Here is a 13212-nt window from a genome sequence, read left to right as displayed (position 1 = left end):
ACACGCAAATGTGTTACCTTCAGCTCCTCGACTAGTCGCAGGCCAGCCAAGAGTGCTTCATATTCAGCTAAATTGTTGGAAGCGTCAAATCTTAATCATATTGTGCAATACATCTTGTGCCTCCCAGGTCTCATCATTACTATGCTAGCTCATGCCCCTCCTTCGTTGGACGCTCCATTCTTCAGGTTGCTTTTCTTTTCCTTCGTAAGTCGATTCATTTTCTTCTATTTCTCCCTCTTCATGGGGTCAGTAGGCAAACTCGACTATAAAGTCTGCAAGTACCTGCCCGTTGATTGAGATTCTTGGAGTATAAGTGACGTCGAACTCACTTAATTCAATCGATCATTTTAGCAACCTTTCTGAAGTATCTGGTTTATGCAAGACTTGACACAAAGGGGTGTTGGTGAACACTTCAATAGCATGAGCGTGAAAATAAGGCCTTAGCTTTCGCGAGGCCACCACCAAAGTGTATGCTAATTATTCTATTTCTAGGTACCAGGTTTCTGCATCTACCAACTGCTTGCTGACATAAGATACGGGTTGTTGATTCTTCTTTTCCCCCTTTGACTAGGGCGGCACTAATGGCGTGTTCCGACACTGCTAAGTATAGGTACAACATTTCCCATTTTTCGGGCTTAGCCAGAAGTGGTTAGCAAAGGCTTCCTGACAATCTTCGTCCTAAGCAAACTTTTTTCTCCCTTTTAGGATGTTGAAGAAAGGTAGACACTTGTCGGTGGATCTGGAAATGAACCTGTTGAGTGTTGCTACCCTCGCTGTCAAGCATTGCACCTCCTTTTTGTTTCTCGATGGGCTCATTTCCAATAATGCTCCGATTTTATCAGGATTGGCCTCAATACCCTTGGAATTTACCATAAAACTGAGGAACTTCCCTGATGAAACTCCAAAGGTGCACTTGAGCAGGTTCAACTTCATTCTGAATCATCGGAGGGTATCAAACATTTTACCAAGATCATTTGTGAGCTCTTCTGCTCTCTTATTCTTCACCAACATATCATCCACATATACTTCCATATTTCTTTCTATCTGATTTGCAAACATCTTTTTCACCAACCTATGATAAGTAGTGCCCTCATTCTTTTACCCAAAAAGCACCACCATATAGCAATAGAGCCCCTTGTCCATTATAAATGAAGTATGTCCCATGGTGAGGGCTAACTCAATTGTGCCCAAGGGATGTATCGAGTCTCTTATAAACCCATACAAGGAGGTACTACTGGGCTTTAGGTTCCTGATGCTCAGTCCCATCTTCTCTAAGGTTGGGTGATATAGGATGTCTACAGAGCTCTCATTGTCTACCGGACTTGATGCACCCTCATGTTAACCAGTTGTACAGTCAGTACCAAGGGGTCATTGTGTAGAATATACACACCCCGTGCATCTTCTTTAGTGAAGGTTATTGAGTTTTTTCTCCCTTAAAGCCTTTTGGGGGTTGTTGCTCCAAGCTTAAGAAGCATTGGGGGGGGGGGGGAGGGGAACTTCGCCTGGCTTCCCTAGCGTATCTATCTCGCCCCTTCCTCGATTCACCTCTGAATCTTGGTCCTCCAAAGATGGTCCTAACCTCTCCTTGCAACTCTGGGGCTACATCACGTGCCTGTTGTGAGGGTGGTCCTTCTTCTGGTCTTTGATTTTCTCTGCAAACGTATCTACCCATGTGTCCCCTGCGTATGAGTTCTTCGATTTCTACCTTTAAATGAGTGCATTCTATCGTGGTGTGGCCAATGTCTTTATGATACTGACAATACTTACAAGGGACCTATGGATATAGTTCTTTAGGCTCTTGTCTTCTCCTTGTTTTACGTTAGCGAGGCTGGTGCCTGGCATAGTGTAATCATGCACAGTGTGATGTTGCTGGAGAAATTCGTCAAAAAATTGTTTCCAAGACCTGATGGACCATGGCCTGAGTCTCTTGAACCACTTGTAGGCAGGTCCCTTTAATGTGACAGCAAAGCAATGGCATCTGGCTCTGCTATTAATTCCCCTTAACTTCATTAGGTAATTGCCCTTGTAAGGGGTCATGTGAGTCTCTTTGAAGTTTTCTGGAGTCGTACGGCTTGGATTTCTCTAGTGAAGGGTGATTCGTAATCAAAATCGTCGTTGACAACAGCCTCCCAGACGCGATGATTATCTTGCTCTGTAGGCTCCTCATCTCAGTGTCAAAGTCTTGTCTCCTTTTGTTCAAGGAGTCTCTCAAGTCGGATGGGTTGGCCTTTTCTTTCCTTTTGTCTTCTGGGGGAGCCATAGGGGGTGTGGTCCTCTCATCCATCCTTCTACTATTGAGCTCTTCACCCAAGTCTAGGGGTGTTTCCGTTAAAGTGACCTCAACTTCGTTTTGAGGGATAGCGTCATTCCTCTGCTTTGGCCTCTTAGGCTGCTTCGCCTGCCCGGGACATTCATGCTACTTTGGCCGAGGGGTATTGCTAGTGGATATTTAATTCCTCTTGTCATTCACAGGAACTGTGGTCTCTCCTCCCACATGGCCTTTCTCCTTTCGCTTAGTGTAACGTCCTCCTAATCCAGGATTGTTACACTGTGTAAATTTAAATTGTGTCAGACTTGCTAATCAAGTCATTTAGTTATAAATGTGTAACTAAGGTTAACGTCAACGATTAGGGTTAAAAAATTTGGTCAAAGGAATCATTGACTATTTATTTAAAAAGTTTCATACATACATGGGATCCCAAAAATATTACAAAAAAATGTTTAAAAGGGTGTAAATACATCAAAAGTTACTACCGGCTGACCTAAGCAGCAAAATTAGGGCTACAACCCTAGTTCCTCTGAGATATCCTCGGTCGTGGTGGACGAGCAGTCGCATATGTACACGTCGCCACCGAAGCTCTCCAACTCAGGTCAAGCATTCCTTTTCCCTTACCTGCACCACATAGCACCCGTGATCCAAGGCTCGGCAAGAACACGTAAACACGTGCATGAACAGAAAATACAGATTTCTAGATACCTATCTAGCATGCCCAGTAGTAATAACTGATAACTTCATTTTAGTGTCGTTTTAGAATGTGTTTTTGTGATAATCTTGAGTTCTTATGTGTGTTTTGTGCAAGATTACACTTTTGTTTGTTCTTGTTATAGGTTGGTGCGGTGAATCATGAGAAAAATGTAAAAGGAAGAGAAAATGGTGGGAAAACAAAGCTTTCGATGGTTGTTCAACTCAAAATGGTGCTAAGGACGAGTAAAAATCAGTTTTTGATGAAGAGACAAGGTTGAAAGACTTAATTTGAGAAATAATGGAATTAGGGTCGCGACTTGAGCTTATAAGTTGCGACTCTAGACAAGTTAGAAACACATGGCGGCTGAAGGGAATTAGTGTCACGACTTGACCTTATAAGTCGCAGCACAAGAGGAAGTTAAAGGCTAAGCAAGGGGGCATAATGGACACAGGCTCCGACTTGATATATTTGAGTCGCAGCGCCTAAAGACTTATACATACTTGGAGGAGCTTCAAAAATTGACACGGGCCGCGACCTAGAGAAGGCCAAGTCGCAGCCTGCTTATGAAAACAAAGCATTTGTATTTTCTTTTACTATAAATTCAGACTTAGGGTTTAATTAGGTCATTAGGTTAGATTTTAATTACGTTTTTTTAGATACTAATTTTGATTCTTATACTAGTTGTTCTGCATTTTTATATTTTTCTTTCTTCTTTAAGTTTTTGGATCTTATGTTTCTAATTTTTTTGCTGTTGTTGATTTAGTCATGTTTGATATGAATTAAACATTTTTATCTAGGGTTTTATGTAGTCACTAGGATTTCTATCTAATTTAATTATTATTTTCTATTGATTTTTCTTCTCTATTCTAATCTATATAATGTGTGCTTAATGCTAGTAAATACTTGATCAATATTTTCTTGATTTATGATTTTTATTCAGAATTCAAAAGATGAGAATTGAATATGCTATCGTTATATAGGCATAGGTTGCATATTGGACGAAAGTACTTGTATGGCTTGTGTATTAATTAGGTTTCCATGCTTAATGCTTGCTATATGTTTAAGTTTATCACATAAATGTAGAAAACCTGCATATAGGATGAGATCTTATATCTTGAAAAACAATTGGAATCGATTTATGTTAACCTGCTATTAGAATATAAAGAAAGAAATTTAGAACTGATTAATGAAATTAGTTGTAACGCCCTGGATAGCCAAGACCGTTACACTGTGTGTTTTTAAAGGTGGAAGATTTGCTAATCAAGCCATTTAATAAAAAACTTGTTACTGAAACTATAATTGAACTAGGGTTAAAAGGTTTTGGTCACAAAAGTTACATTTCATATAATTAAACATTTTGTACATGGGATCCCAAAAGTAATAATGTTTAAAAAACAGTTTACAAAATTTTAGAATAAAAGTATAGCTACTAGCCACTCTAAGGCAAAACAGACATTTAGGCCTTTCCTGTCCTGTACCACTCCTCGGCCGTGGCGGCCGATCAGCTGACTATGTACATTCAGCCCAAAGTTCTCCAACTCAAGGCTGGACCACGTAGCACTCGTGAGCCAAGACCCAGCAAGAAAACAAAATAACAGAGCATAATCAACAATCAAACAATCAGATAACTTGTACAGTATAACCATATACTCAACAATCCAAACCATTCACATAACCAGACATTTAGCATACTAAGCTCATCTATTCACATTAATAACCAATTCACATATAATAACCAAGGTCGACACCCTTAGGTCGCATCCCCTAATCATTCCACTGACTTCGGCCCGCTTAAACTGAGCTCAATGAATATTAAGTTGTCCTCAGCTACCAGTGGCCGAGTCGCGCCCTATGCGCAAATATTGATTCCGGCACTCTTAGGCCGCTTATCATATGTCCCATGGCATAATACCATCTATGGCATCATACATGTACAGGGAGCTCTTAGTCCCATCATTAACACATAACCGGATGCAGTTTCTTACCTTTCATTCTACTAGCTTTGTTCAATGAAATAAACCCTCAAGCACGATCTCATCCGAGCCTTAGTGTACACCTAGTCACAGCCACAAATTAGAACCAACACCAAGCTTCAATTCCAAAACCTAGCCTTGGGACCAATCCCGAGCCCTCGGGAATCCCTAATTCCACCAAACGGGGTAGTGGAATCAAACCCCGAGCCCCCGAGCAAAAACCCTAAGAAATAACCTAGAAATCCTCTTCTGGAAATAGGGTAGCGCTACAGCGCCCTAAAGTGGGCACTATGGCACTAAAACCAGAGCCAAAATTCCCCAAGCACCCAAGCCTAGCGCTGTAGAGCCCAAGGACTAGCGCTACAACACTACTTCCAAAGCCAAAATGCCCATATTTGTCTCCTTTGAATTTCCTCGAACCAAAACCCCCTGAAACCTTTCCAAACTTCAACCAAACATTAAAACAAGCCTACCATAATCTATAACTCACCCCAATTGACCCAACCATACAAAACTCAACCACATGCACCCAAAATAGAGAAACTACCATGATTGAGCTTAAAGCTCACAACTCAGTAGAACAACAGAAATTTCAGAACTTCAAGGCCAGAATTTTATACCTTTGATGGAGAATTTTGACCTAGGTTATATTCCACACCTCCTTAGCTTTCACTCCTCAAAACCTCAGCCTTCATTCCCTAGAATTCCCATTAAAAATTTAGCTTAGAAAATTATTTCAACACCAAAAATAAGAAACTGAAAAGCAACCTTGAAGCTTACCTTAATTGGATGACTAATTCCTGCTGAATCCTCAAGATTAATCAAGGTCCTAAGTTTGAAGCCTTAGCCTAAAATTCCTTTGAATTTTCAGCCTCAAACTCCAGAAGAAAGGATGAGAAAATGGTAAATCGAGAGAGAGAAAAGGATAAGCTTTTAGGTGTTCTGTTTTTCCTTCTTTCTTCCTTCTATTCCTTTCTTTCAGTTTCCCTTTGATTCTAAACTTTCCACTAAGTCATAAAGCAGACTAAATACTTATCTCTGATTTTAAGCCAAATGACCATATTACCCTCCCAATAATAACTAAACATTTAAATCATTCTAAGGGCATTTTGGTCATTACTCTCAATTCCCGCTAATTTCTTGAGTGTCTTTAATATTTATCGCTTACTTCCCGACACCTAACTAATCACCAGTTATATTCCTCAATAACAAGTAGTCTCCAATATATTCTCTAAATTCCCAGAAATACTCCTAGTCTCACCCCGAGCTGGGTATAAATCCCCGCCGTGACTTTTCCACTAAACCGCTCACTAGGATCGCCTCAAGTCACAAGCTGCAACTATATATATCCAAATAATAATGTGGTCCCAGCAATTAATCACAATTAATTACATTTATGCCCTCAACGGGCCAAAATTATGAATAGGCCCTTATAACCTAATCAGCCTACATGCATACTAGTACACATAGTTATGCATCACATTTATCCAAGTAATCATATAAGCATGCTTAACACATCATCATGCATTTAATCATTTAAATCACACATAATCCAGTTATGCCCTCCCGACACACTAATCAAGGCCCTTAAGCCTTATTAGTAATTTTGGGTCGTTACATTAGTAGAATGAAAAGTTGATGAAATTAACACCCTAGGTCTTTTTAATAGTGATTTTCATCTTTTTATTAGTTATTTTTGTTCATAGTTATTTACAATTTTAAAATTAAATTCATTCATCTAAACTTTGTTTGCCAAATATAAATTAAAGAACAATTATTGGTAATTGGGAAATGGTCTTTGTGGGAACGATACTCTATTTTATCATCTATATTACTTGAATCGATTGCATGCACTTGCGTACATATTTTCACGATCAAGTTTTTCGCGACGTTGCCGAGGACTTAATAGCCAATATCAACAATGCAGAGAAAATTGCGAGAACGTGCAGAGAAAATTGCCAGATAAAGAAAAGGTTGGATTTCACCCTGGCTGAGAACGCAAATAATGGTGTGAACAACAATGCAAATATGGGTAATGCAGCTGAAGTCAATCCACCATTGAGAAGTTATGTACTCCCTACTGTTACGAGCATACATTCAAGCATTCATCCTCCTACTCTTGAAGTAAATAATTTTGAAATAAAACCCTCAATTATGCAGATGGTACAAAATTGTGTACAATTTGGGGGATACCAAATGAGGATCCAAATCTCCACATCAAAAACTTTTTAGAGTTGTGTGAGACATTTAAAATGAATGGGGTGAGTAACGATGCTGTAAGATTAAGATTATTCTCATTTTCACTAAGAGATAGAGCTAAGAGTTGGTCGAATTCATTAGAAGCCAACTCTATAGTTTCTTGGGAAGACTTGGCTTAGAAATTCCTTGGTAAATATTTTCCTCCTGCGAAGTCATCCAGAATAGGAGATTAATAACTTCCATCAGCTAGATGGGGAGTCTTTATATGATGCATGGGAATGTTTTAAAGAGTTGCAAAGGAAATTCCCACATCATGGAATAGAGAAGTGGCTGCTGGTTCATACATTTTACAATGGTTTGGTAGGAAATACAAGGACAATTATAGATGCAGTGTCGGGAGGAGCGTTTATGAGAAAAAATGCTAATGAAGCATATGAATTATTGGAAGAGATGACCATGAATAACTATAATTGGCCTACTGAGCGTGAGAATAAGAAATTATCAAGAGTCTTAGAGGTTGATCCAATTGCTTTATTGACCGCTTAAGTGGCATCTATAACCAAGCAATTACAGCAGAATAACCTCGCCACACAAGCAATGCAAGTACAAAATGTTGTGAGTTATGAGATTTGTTGGGGACCACATTCTTATGAACACTGCTCGAGCACAGCTAGTTGCTCAACAGACATGAATAATATGAATTTGGAATAGGCACGGGTTATTGGAAACTTTTCAAGACCTACACCAAAGACCTACTCCAATTCATATACTCTTGCGTGGAAAAATCACCCTGATCTGTCTTGGGAGTTTCAGCCAGGGGTTGAGTTCTTCATCTGCCCCTCAGAGTTTTCAACAGATAGTCACAGATTTGCAATCAAGATTGCAGAGGCATGAGGAAGAGATCAGGTGTTTGAGGCAACAGAAGAATCTGTTGGGGAGCACCTCTTCCTGTGTTGTGCCAGGAAGGGCACCAGATTTGGCTCAGCCTAGGGTTGAGAGCAGATGGGAATTTCTCTGTGGAAGATTCCAGGAGTATTACCCTCCAGTTTTTGAGGGAGGCCTAGATCCATTTAGAGCTGAGCAATGGATGGGCATGATCAGTTCCATTCTTGACAGTATGGGGCTGGTAGGTCACGATAGGGTGATCTGTGCTACTCTTGTACTGCGGGATGATGCCCAGACGTGGTGGGAAGTGATATCCCAGACACGAGACACAGCTGTGATGGATTGGAAAGAGTTTAGGCAGCTGTTTAATGAAAAGTATTATTGTGATGTGGCCAAGGCTGCCAAGATGAATGAGTTTTTGAATCTTGTTCAGGGAAAGGCATCAGTAACTGAGTATGTTAATAAATTTAATGGGTTGACCAAGTTTGCTTTAGACATGGTACCCACAGATGTGGCTCGGAAGGAAAGGTTTGTTCAAGGATTGAATCCTGGAATAGCTCAGGGCATCAGAGTTGCCCCAGTGCATGAAGTCTCTACCTATGCTCAGGTGGTAGAGAGGGCTCTTGCTGTTGAGAGCATCAGAGATGAGGAAAAGAGTGCCACGAGGCATGGAGCTCAGATGGTGTTTTCTCCATCTATTGGAGCAAGAAAGAATGAAAGCTGGAAGCCTTACCCAGAATGCGCTCGGTGTAAGAGGCATCATCTGGGAGAATGCCGAGCAAAAGCATGTTTCTTATGTGACATGGTTGGACATTTTAAGAAGAATTGCCCAAGACTGAGAGAGTTTGAGCAAAAGAGGATAGACAGCTCGACTCCAGCTCGAGTGTTTATTCCAGAGCAATCAGAGTCTGGGACTGAGACTAGCTCCTCGGGAGTGGCAGGTCAGTTTTCTAGTTTCTATTTGTGAGTTGTGCTAATTGGTTTTGGTGCCATGTGGTTCCTTTGTTTGTTGCATATAAAGAGGCATAGAGTTGACATGCTGATCCCATTGTCATGATGTGATGGAAAGGTGGTAATGTATTGGTGGCTTAAGAATAGTACTTCTTGGGCTTGAGAGTGGAAAGCCTTGTGGTAGTTGGCACTGTGCACAGACTTGGTATGTTGATGACATCTGTATTGAGAGCTAGAGTTTTATGGCATAGGGATGCATAGAACTCTTAGCTAGCGTGGTGGATACCACTTAGATTGGGTTAGTGGGATCAGGACAGGCTGGACTAGTCTGTGAGTTCCTGAATGTGTTTTCAGGGGATTAGCCGGGATTTCTGTAATATGAAGAGATAAAATGGTTGTTTGATTAGTGCCAAGGATAGAGTTGAATTGAAGGCATTGTATTGAATGGTTTAGTAGAGTTGTAAGAACTCGAGGCTTAGGTACTGAAGTGAGAAAGAATTCTCAAGAGTTGATCATTGATCTGGTTAATACCAGTTAGGGATCAGGGGAAAAGAATATGCAAAAGGCTGTGTTTATAATAGATAAAGAGCACTAGGAAGTGCTGGATTGTATTTTGAGAATTTTTTTAACGCTAAGTGTTTATGGATTGGATGAACAGAGCGTTCAAGGAATTATTTGAATGGGAATCTGTGATCGTCTGGGACGATGGTATTGTGGTGTATTCTCTGTGGAAATTTTCCAAGGCCAAGGGATACCTTAGAAGGTGGGAGTGTCCTTGGATGGGTATGGTATTATATGTGATTTGTGGAAAGAACTCTGAGTTTTTGTTTACAGATCAGAATCAATTGGCAGGTTGTTATGACACCTCAGTGAAACAGAGAAAAGATTGCTTGTGTAACACGTTGGTGAAAGAATTTGACAAGAACTAGAGTAGAGCTTCTAGTGGGACAATGGCCAGTTCTGTGCTTAAGATTATAATCTCAGAGGAGCTAAAAAGAAAAGAATACTAAGTGAGAAAGTCTTAGCTGGGTTAGCCAAGAGTGTTACAGTGTCAAGTGTGAGTTTATTGTAATATAAGGGTCAGACTCGGGGTCTGATGGACACTGGAATTAATGGGAGATTCCAGATGAATCTCATGTCACTTTTTGATTCTTCTCATTCAGGCATCATGTCAATGTACTAGTGTATGAAAGTTTTATGGTGATGGCTTGAGATGGAGAGGAGCGTAATGGAATGCATGATAAGTTCTTAACCTGTTAGCAGGTCAAGACAAGGTATCAGGAATCTGTAAGGTCATTGCAGCCTTAAAGTATTTGGCAATGGAAATAAGAAAACATCGTGATGGGTTTCACGGTGGGGCGACCCAGGAAGGTGGGACAGCATGACTGAATTTGGGTCACTTCGGACCAGTGTTGTGAGTAAGATTCTTTTTGTTTATAAGAATAAGTAACACAGTGGATCAATGTTCAGATCTCTTTGTGAAAGAGATAATGTGCCTTCATGAAATTTAAGGTCTATCTTATTAGAGGAAGATTTTATTGTTACTTCCAGGGTATGGAAGGGTGAAGGGAAGGTGATGGGTATATGGATAGAATTTATAACAGTTCATTGTTCTCGGGCTGATCATAATCAGAGGGAGAGCTGTCCAGAGTTGAAAAGGTACCTTATGAGATAAGGTATGGTAGAACATGTTTGTCACCCTTTCATTGGAGTGAGATGGGTGAGATGTTATATCTGGATCATGAGATGGTTCAGGGGACCATTGAGATTATTAGAGGTTGGAGCTTGGATGCTCACTTCTCAGAGTAAATGGAAAAGTGTTACTGAATTGAAAAGCAGGAATATGAAGTTCCAGGTAGGAAGTTGTGTCTTCCTAAAGAATCACCATGGAAAGGGGTGATGAGTAAAGGCAAGTTGAGCCTAGATTGGTATGACAGTTTGGGTTCTAGATAGGACTGATCAGATTATCTTTTGTTGGACCATAGTTTGGTTTTGATAGTTGTACATTGTGTTATGTATTTTCATGCAGTGGACATGGGTTGAAAGAACTCATGAGTTGAGTTAGGAGGTTCTGAGGAACAAAGTGTACCTTGATGTAAGGTATGTTGCAGAAACAGCGAGGTCGAGAGAACGACTTGGGAATTGGACTCAGTTGTGCGGAATTGATATTCCGGGCGGTTCATGTAAATTTCGAGGACGAAATTCCTGTAAGGAGGGGATAGTTGTAATGCCCCAAATTTCCTAATAAGGTTTAGGACCTTGATTAGGAGGCCGGGAGGGCCATGATTGATTTATTATGCTATTTAATGATAATATGCATGTTTAGGTGTATTAAATATGCATGTGAACCCATTTGTGATTAATTGGGTGATTTTCATATTTTGGCCATTTCGGGCAATTTTTGGCATATATGTGAAATGGGTGTGGTGCTTTGTTATTATTTGGTTATGCCAGGGTTACCCAGCACAAGACGATCCTAGGAGGTAAGCTAGTGGGAAAGTCACAACGAGATTTAAGCTTGACTTGGTGTAAGTCAAGGGGTATTTAGAGCATTACCGGGTTATTGGGTAATGGGAATTAATATTTGGTGATAAATTGGGAGTTAGTAAGATCAGGGGGAAATTCTGGAAGTTTTGACTATAATGTCCCCGGGGGTGTTTTTGGGACCCCAAGCGTTAGGTTTTATTGGAAGCTACTTAAGCTTGAAGTAACCTTTTAAGAAAATAAAAAGAACGTTCTGTACGTTCTCTCTCCCTAAAAGTTCCCTTTTCGTTTCCCGATCGCATTTTCGAAGGTATCTTGAGTTCTAGGACTCGGAATCAAGCAAGGATCGAGGCATAGCAATCCTAAGGAGAATTAGAAGCTTATTAGCCGGAGGATTTAATTGGAAACAACTCAATCGGAGGTAATTCAAGTTTAAGTTTTAAGTTTTTAAAAGTTTTTAAGCTTGAATTGGATTTTGTGAATTGTTGAGTTTTTAGTTTGTTTGAGCTTCAGGTTTTGGTGGTTTTAGACCATTGAGAAGTTTGGGAACTTTGATTTAATGATTGGGAAATGTTTGGATGGGTTTTTGGAAGGTTTTAAAATGAAAAAAAACGAAGAAAAGTGGCTGGTGCGAGGTTGGGCCGCGGCCCTGTTCTTGGGTGCCACGGCCCTAGCTTGAAGAAGATGGAGGAGGCTCTGCCAGGGGGCGGGCCGCGGCATGGCCATGTAGGGCCGCGGCCCTTAAGGGAAAAAAATACTAAATGGTGGTTTTTGTGATGGGAACTTAACTCTAAGGGCCTAGGATCGATCCTACTACCTAGTTGAGTGGGATTCGACGTCCCGGAGGCTTGGGTTGGGTTTGGAAGTATTTATTTACTCATTTTGATGAGGTTTTATATTATGGTTGTGACTAGGTTATCACTAGAGGCTTGGAGTCAGGATCGTTCTTGTGGCTCATTTGTTGGTAACCTGTGCTTGGACCCAAGGTAAGAAAACTGCACCCCATTTGTGACATGCATGGTTATGTTTGATGCATGTTGGATGTTGAAATGTAAACATTGATAGCATAATGAATGCTTGGAAATCTTGCCCATTTGCATATGATTATTATTGAGGCATGCTGGTTGGTTAAATGTGATGCATGTGATGCATGAGAAACATGTGATTAGGGCATGCCATGAATGATGAATATGAGATTGGTCAGAGCTTGAGTCTCTGTGTTTGTGCATGATTATAATTATGCTAGCAACTGTTTAGTAAGCATGCTGAGTGCCCTATTCTTGGATAATTGGCATATGATACATATTGATATCATTGCTTACTTGTGCATGGCACTGACTTATTAGTCAGGTTTGGCAAAGGTGCTAGTATCAACTGTGAAGCTGTGACTTATTAGTCAGGTTCGGCAGTGGTACTGGGCACTGGCCACATTGTGCTGTCTCACTAGACATGACAACCCTAGTGAGTAGTGCAAGCTATGTCGATTGGACCTAATCGACCCTCTGCATTGAATGACTCCAAAAGCATTAATGCAGGACCGACCTCAAGTTTGATGAATATAAACAAGCATTTATCTAGCCAAAGGCTAGTCATGTAGAGCCATTGCAGGAAATGGGCACTGGGCCCCTAGTGACTTGGTTGTCAGTCACTCAGTATGGTTTACCAGGACCTCAAAGTGATATTCACTCATCTGATCAGAGCTACGGGCTCTGCATGATCATTTTGATCATCATATGCATGGCTTGGGCACTAAG

The 13212-nt window shown here is 40.6% G+C and overlaps 1 non-coding gene across 1 annotated transcript; it reads right to left on the bottom strand.

Annotated features, from left to right (window-relative positions):
* Positions 1 to 7348: 7348 nt before the first annotated feature.
* On the bottom strand, positions 7349 to 7458 carry LOC133833595 (small nucleolar RNA R71). The gene has a single exon (XR_009892967.1). It is a non-coding gene; the product is annotated as a small nucleolar RNA R71 (small nucleolar RNA).
* Positions 7459 to 13212: the final 5754 nt, after the last annotated feature.

Source organism: Humulus lupulus, chromosome 4, assembly GCF_963169125.1.
Source record: "Humulus lupulus chromosome 4, drHumLupu1.1, whole genome shotgun sequence".
NCBI classification, from domain to species: Eukaryota; Viridiplantae; Streptophyta; class Magnoliopsida; order Rosales; family Cannabaceae; genus Humulus; species Humulus lupulus.
Note: the sequence above shows the minus strand (reverse complement) of the source record. Positions and strands in the feature narration are given on the sequence as shown.